This window comes from Pseudonaja textilis, chromosome 7, assembly GCF_049901715.1.
Source record: "Pseudonaja textilis isolate UNSWEBS1 chromosome 7, rPseTex1.2, whole genome shotgun sequence".
NCBI lineage: Eukaryota > Metazoa > Chordata > Lepidosauria > Squamata > Elapidae > Pseudonaja > Pseudonaja textilis.
Genome location: NC_141996.1, coordinates 49,631,762 through 49,654,580, shown reverse-complemented (window position 1 = coordinate 49,654,580; position 22,819 = coordinate 49,631,762). Strand labels below are relative to the sequence as shown.

At 35.1% G+C, this 22,819-nt stretch overlaps 1 protein-coding gene across 2 annotated transcripts in view; it reads left to right on the top strand.

The window, feature by feature from the left end:
* TIAM1 (TIAM Rac1 associated GEF 1) overlaps positions 1 to 22,819 on the top strand; it is a 207,728-nt gene that overhangs the window by 41,422 nt on the left and 143,487 nt on the right. The window contains exons 2-3 of one of the 2 annotated variants that reach the window (XM_087937547.1): positions 9,590 to 9,780; positions 10,710 to 10,789. The exons of the other annotated variant lie outside the window; for it this stretch is intronic. The gene's annotated coding sequence lies outside the window, so the exon portion shown is untranslated. The remainder of the gene's footprint in view (positions 1 to 9,589; positions 9,781 to 10,709; positions 10,790 to 22,819) is intronic. 2 annotated transcript variants of the gene reach the window in all.

Genomic DNA, 22,819 nt, shown 5'->3' with positions numbered 1-22,819 from the left:
TCACTCAAACATACTTCAATAGCAGAGGTGATTACCATCTTTTTATTATGCCTGAAGGAAGGTAGAATATAGTCTCTTATGATGGGCACTTTTGTAGACTCCTGTCTGTTTTGGCAATCTAGAAAGCTAGTTTACTAGTCAAGAGAAAAGATCATAAGACCTATTGAAACTGATTCAGAAATGTTTCAAGACCATACCTATAGTCTCCTACTCTTTCATTGTGGATAAGAAAAAGTTAGCAGTTATTTAAATATGTCAGGAAATCCATTATCTCGAGCAGCAGTCTCCCCCAACCTTTGTGACTTAGTGGTCTGATTGGGCAGAGGGGAGAGGGGAACCAGTTCATGTGAGCGGCAGGCATGTACAAGCGTGTAGCTTGACTCGCATGAGTGGTGGCCCAGTGCGTATGGCCCCGGCCCGGTAGTGGGCTGCGGCCCAGAGGTTGGGGACTCTGATCTCCAGGCATACTTATGGGTAGTAAGAAAACAATCCTCGGGAAATCAAGTTTAACTGAAAGGATTAATCACTGGATTTTGCTCAATTTCAGGTCTCATATTTCAGATCTCATATTTTTGTATGGGAAGGTATTTCTTTAAGTCAATCTTTATCAGTCTTGAACAGTTTTACTTTAGGTAATTTTGTAGATAATCTTTTCTTTGTGATACCATTAGTTTAAATAAGTACAAAAAAACTCAAGGCCTTAAAACGTTAAGTTTAGTTTGCATCAGATGTTATTAATATAATCAAAATTAAGTTAAAAGGTTAGGTTTTGTTTTCTGTGTTTTACACAGAAATCATCTTTGTACATCTGTGTACAGTTACATGTAGCAGATCTGTCTTTACAAGTAGATCTGGAAAAATTACTCCTTAACACCCCTGGACAAGCATTTCTTATTACTAATAATAATATCGGGCTAGATGGACCCAGGATAAGACAGCTTCCTAAAATCAATTTATGCTGCAATGCAATGACTGAGAAAAATAAAAAATCTTTATTCACAATTACGTGGTGTGCAGCAGCTCCCATGAATGTCATCGCTTGTTAGTAATTCAGCTCCACTAATAGCTGTGCAATTAGAATATATCCCTTCCCTCTTTCCTACAATACATTGGAAATTTTTATACATGCTTAACTGTCCTGGACTGCAAATATAAAGAGATACCACTAGCTGACAGACTCTGTCCCTGTGATTCTGGAGAGGTGGAAGCCTCTGGACATGTTCTTCTTTGCTGCTCTTTTTATAGAGACATTTAAAAAAAATTTTTTTTTCCCAAGAATTAATAGGTAACCTGGTCATTCTGACACTGTATATCTTCAGTGGTTGCTTAAAGACGACAGACTGTAGTCACAGTGCAGGTAGCCAGATTCTGTGTAACAAAGATTTGCTGGATCTTGATGAATAATCCATTATAACCATTTTATATGACTAATACAACAAATCTTTTTATATTATCACCCTGTTGTATTTTAGTTCCTAAGAACTATATGTTTCACAATGTAAGGATTAATAGAACCGTGGTGATGCAGTGATTAGAATTCAGTATTGCAGGCTAACTTACTGCTCACTGGCAGGAGTTCAATTCTGACTGGCTCAAGGTTGACTCAGCCTTCCATCCTTCTGAGGTCGGTAAAATGAGAACCCAGATTGTTCGGGGCAATATGCTGATTTTATAAACTACTTAGAGAGGGCTGTAAAGCCCTGTGAAGTGGTATATAGCTATTGCTATTACATTATAGGCCGTGTTCTTGTTTACGTGATAGACAGGCTGCCAAATTAGGATTTCAACATTGTTTTTATTAGTTATTAGTCATTATTTTATTCTGGAATTTTTAACTAGATACCCTTTAAATATTTTAAATTGTACTGGTCCTTGACTGTAATAAATATTTGACTTGATTTATCCTTGCTTACTAAATATAAGTGCAGCATGAATTTAGAAGTACAGCTGACGCTCAATTTGTTTAACAGTAGTTTGAAGCTCCAATGATGCTAATAAAAAGTGATCAGTCTGCATTTATGACTGTGCAGTGTCCCTGCAATCAGATGATCAAAATAGAGATGCCTGGCAACCCACATTTCTTTACGACAGTTGCAGTGTCCCAGGTTCACATGATTGCCATTTGTAATCAACCTGGATTCACTTAACAAGTTGTGATTTGCTTAACAACTGTGACAAAAAAGGTTATACAATTGGGCATGATTCATTTAATGACAGCATTGCTTTGTGATGGAGATTCGGTTCTCAATTATAGTCCTAAGTCAAGTCACCTAAATACCTATTTAAAAAAAATACTAAAGCCATATATGCTTATAAAAAATAATAAACCCATTTAATTTACTGTTAAGGAATTACTATTAAGAAGATCTGGTAGAACAAGACAGCACAATATGTGTTATCTTTGGAATAGAATCTTATTTTCGTTGTGAGCGTGACCTCCACAAACACACACACACATTAAAAAAATGTTCAAAGATTGATGGTATATGGTTTTTTACTCTCTAGGGAGAATGTCTGACTTGTGGTGAGTGAGTGGGATTTCAAGCTTGGCTGACCAAGACGTTGTTAATAAAAACTGCCAGTAAGGAATGCCATATTGCAGCAATTAATCATCTGTCTCTAATATTTTCCACTTGCACTTGAATAAGTGACCTATGCTAGAGGTTGGTAGCTCTCTTCATAAGTGCCAAAAGTACCAAAAGGCACTTTATTCAGTTATGGAATTATTATTTAGTAGACTGTTTTCAACTTTTCAAGATATGTGTGTCTTTTGTCTCGAATTGTTGTTATTTTCTTGTTACAAACTTTGGTATATTTTACAGTTGGCCCATAAATGTCTGCTTCTTTCTCTGAATCTAGGTCAGTGTTTCTCAAATTTGCAACTTTAAGATGTATGTACTTCAATTTTAAGAAGTATGGACTTCCGAATTGGCTGGGGAATCCTGGGAATTGAAATCCACAATTCTTAAAGTTGCCAAGGTTGAGAAACACTAAGTCATACTCACATGAAAATCTTTGTGCTATTCAGTCAATTTATATAACACATCCAAATGAACTTTCTGAGAATCTTTCACAATCTATGACTACAAAGGAAGACCAGTTTCCAGAATATTTGGTTTTCTTTTGGAACAGTTATATCTATTTATATAGCTTATCAAGTGCAATCTATTTACCTTTAGATGATTCTGATCTGACATTTTATATATCATGGATTACTTTGAGATTTGTCATCTTAACATTTTTTTCTGAGAAAGTTTTTTAGGGGAAATAAGCTTTGGAACAGAATGAGCAAATTGTCAGGAGGCCAGAATTAGCCTAATATAACATACAGATCATTTGAATTTCCTTTAAAATTTTTCTTATTGAAAAGTTTTTCAACAGAATTAAAAACAGTATAAATTTTAAGAATAATAAAAGAAAAGTAATAAAAAAGTAAAAATATAGAAAAAGAAATAAAGAAAAAAGGAAAGGAAAGGAAAGGAAAATAAAAGAAAAATTTAGTGGCTTCTGATCTTCAGTTATAGATACGTTTACATTTTATTCTCTAAGTTTACATCTTAATTTTCTTCTTTCTAATTTCCAAACATATAGATCTCAAGTTCATTTTTCCTCTTTCAGCAAAAACTCATAAGAGGTTTTCAGTCACAAATACATGTAGCCCTTTATATTTCTGTAATAAAACAAGTTCATTTTGCATTCTCTGCTAGTTCCATCATTTTTTTAACCAACTAATCCTACTAGGTGTATTTCATAGTCTTTCCATTTTCATACATTAATAGTCTTATTATAGTTGTAATCATATACAAAAATAATCTTTCATGTCTCTTTTCTAATTCCCCCCTCTCTCTCTCTCTCTCTCTCTCCCTCCCTCCCTCCCTCCCTCTCTGTCTGTGTTTGAATCCAAAAATTTCTTTTCAACCAATTTCCCCTGGAAGATCTGTATATTTATTTAATTAATTCCACATCATGCCAAAAGTACTTTTGCCTTGCCAAAATCTTTTATCTTTCAAATTTAATACTGTTCCCTTTATTTTGATTACATTCATTGCTGTTCTGAAATATTTAAGTGTTATTTTCCTCTTTATTTCATTTTCTATAACTCAGAAGAAAGGATAACTCACCCAGAAGTTTTCTTTGTCCTGTTGTTTTCAAGAAGCTCTTTTCAACTGTAAATTGATTATATCCCAAAGTGATTAAGAAAATGTGGATTGGTTGTACTTAATGTAATTCAAGCGAGCTGTTTCTCCCATGACCCTCCAGCTACTCCTCCTACAAGAAGACCACAAGACTTCTATCCTGCAGCATCCACTTGAGGAGCAGCTATCTAATGTGCAAATGGGCAAACTCTTGTTCTCTCCTTTATCCAGAAAGACTTTTGCCAGCCAAAAATCATTGTTAGCCAGTGTTTACTTTGTGTGCTATTTCTGCTTCTCCAGAGAGATCTGTTATGCAAGAGAATTTCACAAAATCATTTGAATTTCCTTAGAAAATTTATATTAACAAAGAATCTACTTACCTAATGCATCTTCTGTTGGAAAGAGTAGTAGGAAAGAGTAACCAATGAACCCATCATAATAAAATTATTAGGAAAGCTGAGAATTGCTATTTATATGTATTGGTCTCTAGGGCTAGGTTGCCGGTCTCAAAAGGTAGATTTATGCTCATTTTTTCATACTTTACAAGTAATCTATTCCCTACTTTTTTAGAGAAGCATATAGATCAACATGTTTTGCATGTGAACAAGTAGTATAGCAAACATACCAAATATGTGAATCACTTCTGTGGTCTTATAATACTACTGTCTAAAACATTTTGAGATTGTATAAGTACACGCATAATATTTCTATGTATGTGTGCATTTGTGTGTTTTCTTTAGGTCACAGGTGACATGAATAATTACAGAGACATAACCAGTTGAACTGCCACTCTGCAAACCTGTAGAATCTAGTATTTAAAACAAGTTAAGGCATAATACCATTTGCTTCCGTAGGAAGATTGGAGTCTATGTGTCTGTGTCTTAGTGAGATGGGTTAAAAATGCTTGATTTAGTTAAAGATGCAACTTTTAGTTGTTTTTACTTTACATGCTTGTGCAGTCCATTTGATTGTTCCTTCTTGACTCCTCCCAGCAGGAGTATTTTAAAAACAACAACAGGAAGCCCAGTCCCTATGTCAGCATGCAATCTGAACAATCTGGATTTTGACATCAGTGTTTGATTCTTTGCTTCCAGTTCTTAACGTATTTGAGAACAACAAGTCAAGAGTTCTTGCTTCACATGCAATACTTAAATGAAGTGTTTTTATTAAGATTTTCCCTCCGTCAGGAGGATATATTATACTAGTGGGGAAGTATATCCATTTTCCTTTTGTACTAGTAGCTTCTCCTATCCTCTTCCAAGTTTTGAAGTGATTGACTGAATGCCCTGTGTCATCTTATTTTATTTGGTACAGTTCTTTAGCAGGATTCAGTAACTGGCTATGTAAATATCTCATGGCAAACTCTTCTTCAGTTTCTCTTGATGGCTAACATACAAATAAATATGGTTTCCACACCAGTTCAGAAATAACACTTTGTCTAAAGTTAGTGCATAAGCTACGATGTATGACTTTTAATCTTGGTTGAAGATTTATCTTCATTGAACATCCAGATATATTGGATTACAACTGCTGGAAATGGTGGTGCTTAATATTTGGAGAATTTGTGTATTCCTTTTTCAAATGATTCTCAGGCAGATGAGCTATATGTATTTTCATGTCCTTTAGACTCTTTGCAGTGCTGATGAATTAAATACAGGGTGACCAAAACTAAATCTTCAAGTTGGTACATGCTCTCTACTGATGGCTTTGTGCAATTCTGTTTCTCAGATTTAAAGCTGAAAAGTGACACAATGGATTTCCTGTTTCCCTGGCTCCTATATATCATACTGTAATGCTTTCCTTTGCTCTTTGTTTATATAGATCCAGGCTAAAAGAAAAGTATTTGAAAATTAAGGTACTTGTTAGGACTGGATAAGCCTTTGTCTGGTTTCTCAAATGCATTATATTGGAAGATCTTCTCCTTTGAAGTATGTGGTAAGAATAGGTTGAGAGATAAATTGAATCCTTCAATACAATATACAATTGTATGAGTCATGAGAACTTTAGAAAGTTAAAGAGTGAAGATTTAAAATGAAAAATGGTGCTCCAATTAGGATTTGAGGAGAGACGTACTGGAGGAAAACATATCTGAACAAGAAAGGATTTTGATGTGCATGAAGGCTAATTATAGGGTACTTGTGTTTTATTAGCTCATTGCCCAAAATCTTGTAAGAACTCTTAATGGGACATACACTTCCTTACCAAGGAGTTCTTAAATGGTGTACAATCTGGGCTGAAATTACAAGCTTTTAAGTAGGGGCCTGGAAGGTTATCAAAATTGTACTGATTTTCCACAATGCTTTTCAGAATTCTCCCATTCTTCATGTTTCAATTACTGAACAAATCTGTGCTTCAGCATGTAGTTTAAGGCAGTGTGAAAAACTTGGGAGTATGCAAATTAAAAGAGCTTTGAGAAGTTGGTTGATAGATGAATTTTATGCAGTTTGTTCTTCCCGGTCTTGAATTCAGTGATTGCGTTCATTGGGTTGGTAGAAATGCTATTGATATATAATTTAAACAATAAATTGTGAATATTGAATTATTTCAGTTATTAACTTTCACTGATCAGGGAATTAAATGTCCCCTTCTAACTCAGAGATTAAAATGATTGTAGAGTCAACTCATTAAGTATTAGAACACTTAGATTTGTAATATACCAGATTATTTGAAAGAGAGGAAAAACATACTCAGTAGTCCAAATAATGGAAATATGATATAACCTAAGCTATGTAATGTAACATAACATGTGTCATCCTTATATTGTTTTCCCAAGGCATATTCCTTTAATAATACTTCTCTATTTAGGAGATAGAGAGAGCCAATTTGGTATAGTGGTTAAGGCATCAGGCTAAAAACTGGAAGTAGCTGAGTTTTACTCCTGCCTTAGGCACAAAATCAGCTTGGTGTCCTTGGGCCAGTCACACACTCTCAGCTCTAGGAAACAGGCCATGTTAAACAATTTAAAAAATTCTTGTCAAGGACTTCTGCAGGGACTTCTCTGGACAGTCTCCCAGAGTTAAGACTGAAAACATACACACATAAACCAGTTTGGTCTATTTGTTCTTAATAGCTACGTCTTCCTTCCTTTTCAGGCAAAACATAATGTGTTTTGACTTTTTGTTGACTGATAATCCACATTCCTCTTGTAATTCAAAACATTCTTTCTCTCTTAGGTAGATGTAGACCTAGATCTAAAGCAGTGAGGAATTTAACTGTTACAGTAGAAACCAGTGTTTTCATATGATTTGGACTGTAATAGATAACAAGCTGCCCTCCAGATGTTTTGGCTACAACTTTTATAATTCCCGACAATTCTGAAACTAATGAGAGTTATAATCTAAAAATCTGGGGGACATTAAATAGTTTAACTCTTATTTAGGGATTCAGTTCATGTACTTTAAGCTCTTTTGTGAATGGGACTTGTAACTAAATACTGATTTGTTTGATTTTGATAATGGTATTTGAATCATATAGGGTTAAATTTAAATTTCTGCTGTGTCTAGTATCTTCATTATAATGATAATAATAGTCCCAAATCAGTCCATAGCAGAATGAATGCCTCTTGTTTCATAATTATTTTATTTTATTTTATTTTACAAAACAAAAACAGCTAACATGAACTAACCACCAGGAAGAAAGATAAAGAGGAAAGAAGTGGATAGAAATAGGAATGCAGAATGCTATAAAGAAAAAGAAAAGAAAGGAAACATGTATAAAGAATAACTTCCAACTTCTTCCAAGGTTATAAGAAACACATTAAACACTAAGCTTAATACTATAATGTGATGCCCAGTTCTGCCCAAAAATGAAAAATTTAAATTTTAGCAATGATCAAATCTATATGTCATAATTTGTATTTTTTTTATTTCCTGCAAAAATTCCACAAAAGGCTTCCAATTGTAGATATATTTCTTCAGTGAATTTTCTCTCACAAGAGTTGAATGCCTCTTAATGGAAGATTATGGACCTTAGTCTACCATGCAAGTTCAGTGCAGATCAGTAGATTTTATTTTAACCCCTTGTTTTAGGGCTGAAAGAAAGTGACTGACTGAAAGGTTAGATGCCACTTCTAGTCTAGCACCTTAATTAACTACTACATTATACTGACTGTCATTCTTATATGAGTATGTATGTGCATGTGTGTATATTTGTATGTATGTATGTATATATATATAAAATCTCCCCATGATTAGCAGGAAGCCATATTTGTTGGACAGAACCTTTTAGATCTATTTCTTGTTGTGCCCCCTTGGGATAAGGTGTTATTAATTGTAGATATGTGATTGTATGTTTTTTCAATATACTAATATTTCAGACTTTACAGAGTGATCTTTTTTCTGTGTGTAAAAAATTAAACAATAGGATGATTACTATATTGAGGTATGAAAATGCAGCAAATATATATATGGGTAGTATAACTATACAGAAAAGTATATAAAAAGTAAAATTCTAGCAAACCCCCCCCCATTAATTTCTCTCTCCCTCTCTCTCTTTCCCCCCTCTCCCTCCGTCCACTCTCCCCACCCATCACCATAGATGTTTTTGGGGTTGACCTTGCCAATAAAACATAGTTTTATACTATACACCTGGGGTCCAGTATAAGTAAAATTTAGGTAAGAAGAATCACAAAATGTTATCTAATTCTTTGATCTTCAGTTGCTCAATGCATAATTAAATCTGTACAATTGACCATGAAGAGGCTATTCTTTTAAAGGCATTTATAAAAAAAAAGTTTATGTGTATTTTCTTACAATTATGCTTAGAGCCAGGGCTACTAAAATGGTAAAGATTCAGAGGGCCAAATGGAACATTATTCTCTCAGTTGGGCAGATGGCTGTGACTTTGGTAACAATGGTATTAATAACCTCAGTAGGCTGCACTGGGAACAAAATGTGAAGTGATTGAGTTTATTTTGGATATGTTTATAGTGAAAAAACAACCACATATTTTACTCAAAATGGAAAAAGGTGTTGCTACCTTGAATATATGACAAATAGAAAGTCGTGTACATAAACTGCTGAAAGACAATAATTTCTAAACAGATGAGAAACTGAAAAGTAGGTTTATTGGATACTAAATGAAACAGATATATTTCCATAGTTTAATTATGTAGGTTAATAATCACAGCTTTATGGATAAATTAATGTACTGTAGAAAAATCATACTTTTAGAGGGACTGTTTCACAGGATTATCACATACTTTGGTATCAATTGCTGTAGCCCCAAGTCAGGACCAAAAATATTGAAATGTGAAGAGTATTTCCAAATGTAAAAACATTAAACTATGATCTCTTCCCTCTCTGAGTAATATAAACAAATTAATATTATTCTATTGTAACTGTACTTCTTTTATAAAGAGACTACCCATGCCATAAAGGGAAAAATTATTTTTTTTCATATTCGAAGAAGCTGAAGCTGATCTCTACCCCTGATGTGTGCTATTTAATTTACAGCTTTCAATTTGAACATCATCTTTGGGAGCAGCTTCCTTCATGACATGTATTGCCCTAAAGATGTGCTGGCTTTTAAAAATATGATGTGCTAAATTGTTGCCCTCTTGCTGGGCCCTCTTCGGTGTGTGACTTGGAATGCTGAACTTCAAGATTGCACAGCATCAAGGTCAAGCTTTTCTCATGGGGCAAAGGTATTTTTTTTATTATGTAGCATTGTAAATCTTTTGTTTTAAATTTAATGCATCAGTTCCAGGTTTGAATAGTCCCATTGGTTTGGTCCAACTAGTTTTTCCAGGTAATTATCTTGGATTTATTTTGGTTAAATCTGCATTCAGCCCATTCAGTGATGAACTATTTGCATGTTCATTTCAGGATTTTAAGATATTCAATAAGTGATGCAAACATGAAAGCAAATTTGCAGCTGCAAAATAAGCACATTCTTGTTACCTTACCATATACCTATTTTGAGGATGGACAGCACTTTAGTGTCAAAGCATATCCTGTACATCCAGAAATCCCAGATTCTGCCTCTCGCATCTCCAAGTAGAACGGGGGAAAATCTGAAACCTTGGATAAATCTGCCTATCAATGTAGAAAGATTACCCCCAACTGATTGGCTAGGGAAGTGCCAAATTGTTGCCCAATATAGTAAAAAAAGGTGCCAGGTTAAGAAGGTCATGTTGTACCAGTCTGCGTAACAAATTGCTGTAAAATAGCTTAATATGCTCTTATTACATTCTATTATTATCTATATAAGTGTAGCAAGTTGTAAAATATATATTTCACAATTTGCTACACATCCTATATTTCAGAGTGCGTGATTTATGAATCAGGATGACATTTGACCAAAAATTATATATCCAAGTTTCTTATGCTAGAATGGCTTTAATGCTTTAAGAAAATTACATGAAAATCTTCTCAAGGTTCCCTGCAAAAGTGAATCAAGTCATGGTTAATTTGATATGGAACAATCCCCCGGTGTCTTTCCTTATGTTGCTAAACAATCTGAGCTAAACAATTCTTTTCGGTTTCCCAAAATGTTATCTAACAGTCTCCAAGGATGACACACATCCCATGCTGCAAACCTGTGCAAATAAAAAATGGCTTTATTTCTACACAGCCATCAGTCTGAAATGATGGAGCCATGATGTCAAGTGAGCTCAACAGATTGCGGTGCTTCTAATGGAGAAATTGCAATTGGTAAGTCAACATTGTAAGCATAGTATCATTTCTTACCATTGTTATCATGATTGTAATTTACTAAAAGTTTCTTGCTCATATCACTAAGAATGCTTCATGCTTCTAACTTCTAATTATGCTTGAGCTACAGTCTTTTGGAATACTAGAATTTTGTATTTTCTCAGTTGTACGGGTTGGAGAATCCAAAGCGTGGGCTGTCTCCTGCTTCCTTACTTAAAGACGGAGTCAATCAAAGTTTAGTCCAGTCCCCTTTCCACTGCCCATGCCTAGTTTTTGACTCTGTCTTCATGCAAAGAGGACACGAGGAGAGAGTGCTCAGAAAGAAAGATAGAAAATATAGGATCAACACTTTGGATTCTTCAAGAAAAAAAGAGAGAAAGAGAAAGAGTGAAAGTCAGCAAACCGTGAGTAAGCAAAAGAGCCGGGACCTCATCCCAAGATGGGAAAGCCCACATAGCTGTTTGGTGTTAAGAGAACAAGCGGCAGCAGCCTCAGTAAGTGCGGGCGGGCTCTCGATTGGCTAGCAAAGAAGGAGAGCAACTTAACTCACCTTTCCTAGAGCCTTCGTTAAACAAACCAGAAGCCGCACAAGCCTCCAGCGCTCTCTCTAATTGGGAGCAAACTCAGTCTTAGGCTGAGCAAGCATCCATCAGAGCCACACAAGCCTACCCAGGAGAAAGGGAGGCTAGAGTCCCTGCTCAGGCTGGTCTGAGCAACTAAACATATGGCACTTGAGAGGACCACACTAAAGCGTTTAGAGTGTTCAGACAAGGTAATATGGTAATGTTCAGACACTCCAGGCATCCAGGAGACCATCAACCAACAGAATTTATGATGCTACTTGGAGAGCATTTGGAACCTGGTGTTCCAAGAAACAAATAGATCCAACCACCATGTTAGTTACTCAAGTGCTCGATTTTCTCCAGGAAGGCCTGGAGAAGGATTTAACTCCTAACACCTTAAGGAGGCTGGTAGCAGCAATAGCTTCAGTGTTGGGTTGCGGGACCTCGGTGTTCCTCTCGTGACACCCCCTAATCCGCACGTTCATCAGGGGAACAACCAATCTAAAGCCACCAGTGATACACAGGTACCCTACTTGGGACTTGACAAGGGTGCTAAGGGCGCTCATGACTGAGCCCTTTGAACCGCTGAGGTCAGTAGGACTACCTTCACTCACCCTCAAGGTGGCCTTCCTAATGGCCATTACATCAGCCAGAAGAATTTCAGAGTTGGCAGCATTATCCATAAGGGAGGACCTCTGTATAGTTCACCCAAATAGGGTAGTATTAAGATTAGACCCGATCTTTATCCCAAAGATCAATTCTACGTTCCATAGAGCACAAGAGTTAGTACGACCAGTTAGTACGAACGATACCTGGTTCATAGTCTAGAAAGGAAGTGGCACTCCTTGGATGTTAGGAGAGCTATAACATTTATATTAAGAGAACTGTTAAGAGATTGTTCGTTTCATTTAGACCAAGTTCATAGGCAGATGGATCAAGACATGTATCACAAAAGCTTATGAAAGCCAATCATTGCAATTGCCGGGTAACATAATGGCACATTCAACCAGGAGTGCAGCCACATCAGCAGCATGGAACACACAGGCCTCGATTGAAGAGATCTGTAGGGCAGCAACGTGGTCATTGCCATCTCCATTCATCAGAAATTATAAACTGGATACATTTGCATCAGCAGAAGCATCCTTTGGAAGAAGAGTTCACACGGAGATGGGGCTTGGGACAAGGAGTTGGCCCACCCTCAGGACAATTAGCTTGGGTACACCCCATGCTTTGTATTCTCTGACCCGTACAACTGAGAAAGAGCGTTGGGCTTACCTGAAACGCATCTTCTAGTTGTACGGGAGGAGAATACAAATCCCACCCTTAGATAGTTAGTCCCAAGCTCAGAACGGTCAAGAACGAGCACCAAAGAACTCTCCAAGTCAATCATCAGCCTTCATCAAAAACTGGACATGCGCAGTGGAAAGGGAGCTGGACTAAACTTTGATTGACTCCCTCTTTAAGCAAGGAAGCAGGAGAGAGCCCACGCTTTGGATTCTCCTCCCGTAAAACTAGAAGATGCGTTTCAGGTAAGCCCAACATTCTTTCTCTTAAAAGAAAAGTACTATATGAAGATAGTGCACAATTATGCATAATTCCTGCAAAATAAAACCCCTCCACATATATAATAAATTACAATAATTAATTATAGTGGATGGTGAAAATGTAACTTGTAAAAAGAAAAAAGAACAAATTTAGGCGACAAATAATTAGAAAAAGAAATGAAAATAAAATTACTAGTCTATATAGCTCCCTAATATAAATCTATATTATGATTGCACTTGTAATATTGAGTGTATTTTTGGGCAATCTACCTTTAAAAAGATATTATAGAGCTGAAACAATGCAGAACAAATGATTGGGAAACTAGACTAATTCCCCTACAAGGAAATATAGGAACGGAGGCTTTTATACTTGGAAAAAGAGTAATTAAAGGAAGGTATGACAAAGACATATAAACTCATGCCTGGTAAGAAAAATGCAGCTAGGGAGAATAGTTTTTCTCAGAATGTTAGAGTACACAATCATTTATTGTCATTAAATCCAGATAGTTTCAAGACTAATAAAGCAAGTATTTCTGTAAACAATGCATACTTCAATATTGAATTTACTGCTATCAGGTATGATGATGACCAACAAATTTTGTGCTTTGTCAATTTTTTAAAAAAAAGGCTAGTTGAATTTATAAAAGACCGAACTATCAATGGTTACTACTTGATGGCTATGGACTACCTCTGGAAACTGTGCATGATAAGTGGCTGCAGCGGGGAGCAACAATGAAAGAGATCTGTTGCTGTTCCATCCATATTTATGAGTTTCTCAAATGTATCTGGTTGACCAAGAAGAGATACATTATGCTGGACAAGGTGACTCTGCTTTGATCCAACAAAAGGACAGAGCAGAATGTCTCCTACATTCTCAATGTGTAAATTATTTTGAAGAATTTTATACCAAAAGAGGTTCAGATAAGATGTTAAATTTTTTCTTGTTCTGATTGAATTTCTGTATATGTAAATTTAACATATTTTTCTCGCTTAGATACAAATAAAAATTCATGCACCTTAACTTGCATGGAAACTACACTGATACATAGTCCCTAAAAGCTAAATTAGATGTATAGTAGCTAAATTAGATTGCATTTGTACTGGATACAAATTCATATTGGGTAGTATAGACTCAGAATGAGAGATTAAGAGTTGAAGAAGCCCTCCCTCCCTCCCTTTCTTCCTTCCTTCCTTCCTTCCTTCCTCCCTCCCTCCCTTCCTTCCTTCCTTTCCTACTGGAAACCATACTTGAGATGTTTCTGAAGCTGAAGCATTGACAAGTTGCTGTTTTACTCGCCAAAGATGTAAATTCTTGTTTAAAATAGTTGAAACTGATAGAATAAAAGGTAAAGTTTATTACCAATGATAAATTTTAAGTATTATACATTTGCCTAATTATTGATGAAAATATTTCCATCTATAATTACCTTTAGCTAAAGTTGAAGGAAGGAAAGACTGCCAGTGTTTCATGTGGCTATGTTTGCACATATCAAGAAGTAATGCTAAGACTGCATTTTGAAAGATGGGATTTCCTGTCTCAGATTAAATGCTTAATGAGAATAAATTCTCCAGAGTGGCTTCCTATTATTCTGGGCTCTGCTAGAAGTGCTGCAAATATTTCTGCTTTGTCTGGCTTTTAACCTATGATTTATTATTGTTTTTGACTTTTTGTGACCATTGGGGGAAATGATTTTTAGTGTTAGATGTGTAATTAATCTCAATGCATGTTACTATACAAATCAGTGAAACTTAAATTTTTCACATTGTTTGAAGTGTTTCACATTCAAAGGGCATTTTAGAAAATCATTGCATCTATTTTTATGAAAGTTGTCATATTAATTATACTGGTAAAAAATACAGTTGTTTTGTTTTCCTAAGTTAATACTAGAGGAAATGGAGCCCTGTTTTTTTAAAGCTTGTTCCAGTTTTAGGTATCACACACATCTCTCTCAATGTAATTGCCAGCTCCCTGCTCAATCTGATTTTTTTTACATTTTTAATTTTTTTTTAATTTAAAAATAATTCTTGAAGAGAAAAGCAACCTGGAAAACTGCACATTTTAGGAATGCCTAATTTTAGGAATACTTAAAGGTATTTACAAAAAATTATTGAGAGTAATGAACATTCTGGGTTTTTGTGTTTTTTGTGCTTTTTATGTAGCCATGTCTGTAGCTCACAGCGATTTTATAAATGGGTATTTCTCCCTTCTTACCAGATTTAATTCTATGAGAATGACTAAGACAGATTCTTAACCCATTACCTCTACTTTAAAATGATTCTGATCAGATTATGTGGGTGCCAGCAAAAATTCTGTTACTACATTCTTATTATTTTAACTGGATGCTAGTAACAACAATGTACTTTCTATCTTACTTTCTAATGATGCAATCAGAGCAGCCAATATCACTGATAATATCGGTGCAACGATAGCAACGGACAGTTTGAAAAGGATAATGTAATACTGTCTTTTGTTAAAGACAGGTAAAAAACTGCTTATCTCTGCTCAGAGGGCAGGTGGTAAACTCAAACTGGCTATATATGAAGATATCATCAATAGTGACCCTAATAGCAGAGGTTCAACTGTATTTAATCCCAGATAATTAGTATAAGTTGGGAGTCTAAATTAACACATTTAAGTTTTTCTTAAAGTGATGCAATTTGTTTCCAGCATGGAAAAGTTATTTTTATTTTATGCATTTTCAGAGGCACTTTTATACATATTATCATTGTATAATTATAATTTAATGTAGATTTCAATCATTCTTGATTTAAGTATCTACTTTATGTATTATTTTTAGACCATTGGTTTTTTTTTAATTTACAAGCACAGAAACAAAACAAACATAACACACAAAAAGAAGAATCTAAATCAAGAACAATAAAGTAAATGGAATAAAACAATTGGCAGCAATTCAAGAAGAAGCCATTATGTGAGCAGTCCATTAAAGCTAAAAACAATAGATCATCTTCAAAAGCCTGGCAAAACAAAAACCTCTTTGCTTTATGTGCAAATTTGGATGTTAGAGAGACTTGATTTATTAAGTCCCTCGGAAAAATGAAGGCAAGTATTGGAGAATGCCATCAGAAACAAAGTCTTCTGTTGTTCATGTGCAATCTAAATAAATTAATCTTGTTGCAGCTTCAGAATGGAACTTTCCTGGACTGGAGCTCACTTAATAGCTGTAGTTCCAGAGTTAGTAGATGATCCTATTTTGTCAGATGTTTGTCTTGTCTTCCTTATTTCAGATTGGTTGCACTTCAGCTTCTTTAATAATAAGAGCTGAAGTCCATGTCACCTGGACGGTATCAGGTTATAGAAAGCTGAGGTGAAAGATTATTTGCACAGAACATTTTTTCCTGTTAAAAGAGTCCTCCCCCCACCCTTTAAAAAAGTATGCTGGTACATATGCATCATCTTATTCATGCATGCTTTCAGTTTTCCTATATACCCATGTTGTTTTTTAACCCTCTGCTTTTGACATTGTCTTAAAAGCATGTTTTATGGTTTAAAAAGCTAATGTAAATTAATGAACATTATGAGCAACTGAAGTTTGGCTGTATAGAATTCACACCCATTTGAGCTTGGGATTTATATTACCATCTGGTACAAGTTGAAAGTCTGACAACTTATTGGAAGTACAGGATAATTAAAAAAAATAAATTTTGACACGCACTCACACACACACACAAAACACTGAGAAGTGATACAATAGTTAAAAATTCTGTGCATTTCCTAATTTCTTTTACATACTTGTTTCTATTCAAGATATGATAAAGGGTTCCCCCCTTTCCATTATGTCTGATTCTCAAAACTTGCTGGGACAAGGGTTGACAAGGTTTTTTGGAAGTGGTTTGCCATTGACTTCTTCCTAAAGCTGAGAGAAAGTGACTGGCCTAAAGTCAATCTAGCTGGCTTTTGTACCTAAGGCAGGACTAGAACTCATGATCTGCCAGTTTCTAGTCTGATGCTTTAACCATTACACCAAACTGGCTCTCATGATAAAAGTAAAGCAGCTCTAATACAAGTTACAGTTAGTCCTCGAATTACAACCATAATTGAGCCCAAAATTTCTGTTCCTAAGTGAAATATTTGTTAGGTGCATTTTGCCCCACTTTATGACTTTTTTTGCCACAGTTGCTAAGTGCATCCCTGCAGTTGTTAAATTAGTAACATGGTTGTTAAATGAATCTGGCTTCCCCATTGACTTTGCTTGTCAGAAGGCCGCAAAAGCTGATCACATGACTGTTAGGGCACTGCAACTGTCATAAATAATGATTTTTTGATCATGTGACCATGGGGCTGCTGTAACAGTCTTAAGTGTGAAAAAGAGTCATGTCACTTTTTTCAGTGCTGTTGTAACTTTGAATAGTCACTAAATGAACTGTTGTAAGTCAAGGACTATCTATAGTTGTGGTCTGTGAGAATTTTTGACAGTAATATTGAAAGATGGGACCTCTAGAACAGGCATTTCTTGTAACAAGAATTCATTCCTCATTTCTTAGAGATAACAAGATGGTAAAATTAGATTTTTTTTTCAAGGCAAGACATTTTTTAAAAAAAATGCAGCATCAGTGCAAACATCACTTTTTGAGCCATAAACATAATCCTGATTTTCTTTCATTTTCATAAGTTAGAAATGAAAAACATGGCTCCTATAGGCAAAGGAAAGGCTTTTGGAGCACTTGCTGTAATTGAGGAGGTGGAGAATATTTGAACACTTTCTAAAATGAGGAGTGAATACACTGCATCTGCTTTGTGTAGGAGTGCATCTCTGAATTCTATCTGGCAGCTGTAGTATCCAGCTAAAATACTGTTCTCTTAACTCCTACGCTCCAAATATTCTTCCTACACCGTCTTTCTCTGGATAAAATCCCTCCTGTGAGAATCCTAAATACCTCAGGGACTCAGACTTCAGGTTGTTGCTGGTAAAATACCACTCTATGAACAAAATCCTACAGGTCGGTCTTACCGGAGATAATTCTGTCAGTTTTTGCTTCATGCTTTATCTTCTGTAGTGCATTCAACAAATAAAATCAAAAAGACATCAACTTTTAACAGGCAGATGTTAGATATCTGAAGGAATTTAAATCTGACTTTTTTTTTTAAAAAAAAGCTTTACAACAGAATAATGCCTACTGAGAAAGAATCTCTGGATAATGTTTCTGGGAAAGGTGGGCTTGTGCCTTTCAGTTTTGTGATCTTAGACAAACAAGAATGAGTAGAATAAGAAAGAATTTCAGTTTGAACAAATGCAATGATGAAGGAATCCATTTGGCACTAAGGGACAGGTGAGTAGATTCTTATGATCTACACCTTGGCTTGAAGAGTAGCAGGAGATACTGGAATTTATATCACAAGATGGAAGATATTTTTCCCTTGTTTCTTCTAGCCAGAAAATTCTGTCACGAGACTTTCTCCCTACTTCTCTAAAGGCCCGCATCTTCCTCTCTCCAGTTAGCAGACCTAGTGGCATAATGAGGAGATAAAAATATTGATTTTTGACTTGAGTTGTCTTTTCTCAGAAAATAAATAAAAATCCTATCTACTGTATTAATCTACAACTAGCTCATAATTGGAAGATATTGACATCGGGGGATATTATTATTAGTTTAGGTAATCATTTGGCAACCAAAGCTGTAATATCTTCAGGGTGAAAATTGAGAATATAAGAACTAATTATTTTTGATCAGACTTCTATCTGGTCAAACTTCAGTGTTCTGTTTTGACAGCACACAATCACATCATTGGGGAAAATAATATCCCTTAGCCAATGACATTGGATGTAATTCATAGTAAGGCTAGGCAAGGCTTCTTTGTATGAGGTACTTTATAATATATGGGTCAATGTACAACCCCTTTCTTCAAATTATTTAAACATTCACATCCTTTTGCAGCCCACCTTGACTGCTTCAGAAACTTTTTTTTGACAGTTTCTAAACTTTTTGTGAAGGACTTGTCCATGGCTAATACAAAGCCTTCATACTTAGTAGCCACTGCTTACCTTCTATTCCATTGATAATTGATATAATTACATTTAACAAATAAAAAATAGTAAGACATTAAACATTTTAATTCATTTTCAAGTGCAAATAGTAGGTTTCTTTTTGTAAGATCTTTAGTGAGACCTTACCCTATTTTATATGTAAATGTTATCTTTATCAGAATAGAATCACCTACCTTAGTAGATCTTTCCCTGTCTAAATAATCTACTTTATAAAAAATGCATCAGTATGTACATTTAATAACTGAAAAGGATATACTCACCGTTCGTTGCCAAATAAAAGCTTTCTGTACAGGAATCATTATTTAGAGAGCAAAATAAATCACAGTGCAAAGATGTAACATAGTTTGAATTAAAAAAGAGTATCTGAAAGTCAAAATCAGACAGTAAAATTTTGCAGCATGGGTAGAAGGATGGACAAGGCTGCCAAGCAAGAAGAAGTCACAGTGGTCTCCATAAGTGCTTGCCAATTTAATCAGAAGACCAGGAGTGGTATTAACACCACATGCGTTGCCACTTTTGATCATGCATGTGGAATTTCCATGCAAGTAGAAAAGGAGCAAAGCTTGTATTGCAATGCTGCTGATAGCAGTCCAACCCTCCCTGTTCCCACAAACCTTCCCTCTGGATGCCAGATGATATTTTTAAGGATCAGTTTTCATAGAAGGATGGAGCTCAAGGATGTTGAGAAAGAGCTTTTAACACGCATTTTAAAAACATATGCTTTTATTAATACAACACATGTCTTTTTTTTAATGATATTATGGTCCAAAGTTCTGCAAAACGTTTGATCACAAAATCCCACGTTTCTTTTTATAAATGTAATTTAGGGACTCAACATATTTACATACCCCAAGAACTACTTCCTGCAAAGTCAGAAGTTATCAGCTTGAAACCCAACTAGTTAATTATCATAAGGAAGGACAGGTGGAAATTGCTCTCCTACCCCAAAGAAGGAAACTTCACCTCCTGCACAGCAGGAGGAAAAAGTGTTAGAATTTGCACCTTGATTACACTATAAATAGATTTTGCAATATAGCAGTGACTAAATTTTTCTCCTGTCAGTTTTATTATTTACAGTAAATCTGCTTATCAAAGATTTGCATCCCGGGATGTACGCTTTAGCCTCCTCCCAGTTCTAATTCTTGCCAAGAAAAGGCTGCCAATACCTTTAAATATAGCATCACAAATGACTCCATTCTTGCTGAGATCAGTTTTTCTCCCCAAGGTCTCATGCTGCCATTTGGCTCACCTGTTGATTGTAGCAAGTACAAAGAAAATGTCAGCATTAATAAAGACATTCTAGGACTTTCAATGCTTAAGATACTCTAGTGGGGCATAATCCCATCTTCTGTTTCCTTGAATTTATGGAGAAATCTAATGATTATTTTTACCTCCAGTATATTTTTTTTCTATTTAAGCCACAAGGTTTATGTTGAAGATGGAGTCCTTGCTGCTCTCTGAGCTTGGTTATTTTGCAGATGTTTTGATACCTGACCAGGTAACATCATCAATGCTAGCATTTATAACCTGCAAGAAAACCAAGCTCAGAGAACAGCAAGGACCCTGAGCTTCAAATGCTCTTTTCTATTCAGGGGTAGGATTCTACCCGTTTGACCCAGTTCGAAGTGTGCGCTCACCGAACTGACTGTTACACCGGTTGAATCCCTCACTGCTTCTACTGATATTTTGAAGGTGTTGGGCAGGAGTATAATTTTAATCCCTGTTCCCATATCAAACATACATTTTGGACCAAAGAAAGATAAATCATTGGCTTTTGAAGTCATGGCTAATTAGGGATATTATCACTTTAGGCCAGCTTATTATTCTTAGTTTTAAACTATTTGAATAATTGAAAGAAGACGGGGGTTTGCCTAAAATTGTAAATTTTTAGCCCTTAGCCTAATTTTAGCCCAAATTTGGCCCTTACAGCATCTAAGGCTCCCAAATTATTATCTATTGGAATGTGAATTAGATTCTAAGTATTTGCAAAAAAAAATCTGGCACAAATTACCATACCACATTAAGAAATCAATGGCTAAGAAATTAATATTAAATATGGTTCTTATAATCTTAGCTTAGCAAAAGATCATTCTTGTTATAAAATAGAAGTGTAAAATGGATTATGTGACATATATTTATATGATTGATTTTGTCCTGTTATAGCTGTGCTTTGATTTGATATCCATAATGTGTCAGCATGCTGTAATAAAAATCTGTATAGTTTAAAGATATGATTGTATTTTTAATGAATATAGTAAAAATTGAAATTTACTATATGAAGACTTAGGGATGTATCAAGCATGGAAGATAGAAAACATTATTCTATCACTGGCTGCTTAACATTTACTGCAAGACAAGAGAAATTGAGGGAAGGGAATGCATCGATTCATAACTTTAACATGCCTTTAATAACTTTCTTACGTTAGTGTCAGAAGAAAGGATTCCTCCTGGGACAGGTCATTTTATGATGATACAGTTTTCTTCCAGGTAAATAATTGGTGGGTATTTAGTTATGAGGAAGGTGATGTCTGTTTCAATAATAGAAATTAAAAGTACTTAATTTTAACAAGAAAAGAAGTAAAAATAAATGGAGAGAATTGGGATAACAATATGAAGAGAAAAACCAAGAATTGATATTACAAAACTGATTGTTGCTAAAAGTAACATTTCAAAAGCAGAAAAACATGAAGAAGGGGAACAAAAGTGAATTTATCATGTTTTTCTTAGAAAAAATTGCTGAACTCTGCCTTGTTTATCAGTATTTTAGTAGTAATTTATCAAATCAAAAATATAAAATGCAAAATTTGCAATGATCTTTGTATTTCAGTCAACTGTAGGTTCAAAAAACAGGTGAATTTGTGGGATTCAATCATTCCTCAGATGAAGCAACTCAATGAAACATGGGAATCTTTATAATTGGCATTATATCTTTGGAAAACATAGCTGATGTGAAAGTGCTAAGTTTATATAATATATTCTGTATGTATGGTGTTTGCAATTCATAGCACGTTTTTTAATCAAGCTTATAATTAATATTTCATAACTGGAAATAGTTCTTGAAATCCACTATATTTATTAATAAACCCTTGTTAATTTTGTTAATGTGCTCATTGGGCAACGGGGTTATATAAATTGACCTTATATCCAAGATGCTTCAATATCTACAAAACTTACAGAAAAGAAAAATCTGTTTTCTTTTTCTCCTTTTTATACAGTTATGAGTTCTTAGTAGCTTGAATATTCTGAGAAATGGGATGGTGCAATAGGGATTAGGTAACTATAAAGAGGCAGGTACAAAATTTATCCTCAGGGGTAGACAAAGACAAAGAGAATTTCACAGGTTTTAGATCTATGACGTAAAACGTACATGAGTCAGAAAGTATGCTTACGGAATGGCTGGGAATGGCGTTGCTCAAGCACTTTATGTAAATATAAGTAGTCCTTGACTTACAATTATTTGCTTATCTTATCTTCTTAGTTCAAAGTTACAGTGGTGCTGAAAAAGTGATTTAAGATTGGTCTTCGTATTTACGACCATTGCAGATTCCTTGCGGTCGTGTGCTCAAAATTCAGGCATTTGGCAACCAGCACGTATTTATGATGGTTGCAGTGTCCTTGGTGTCAAATGATTGTCATTTGTGACCTCTTCAACTGGCTTTCAACAAGCAAAGTTAGTGAAGGAAACTGGATTCATTTAACAACCATGGATATTTGTTTAACAACTGTGGCAAAATAGGTCATAAAATTGGATACAACTCACTTAATGACTGCCTCACTTAGCAACAGAAGTTCTGATCCTAATTGTAGTTGTTAAGTTGAGGACTACCTGTATAGTTTCAATCGATTGCAGTGATGGGATATGGTTGGTACAATTAAAGAAAGATGTGTAGATCTTTGATACCTAACTCATGGAGGTGG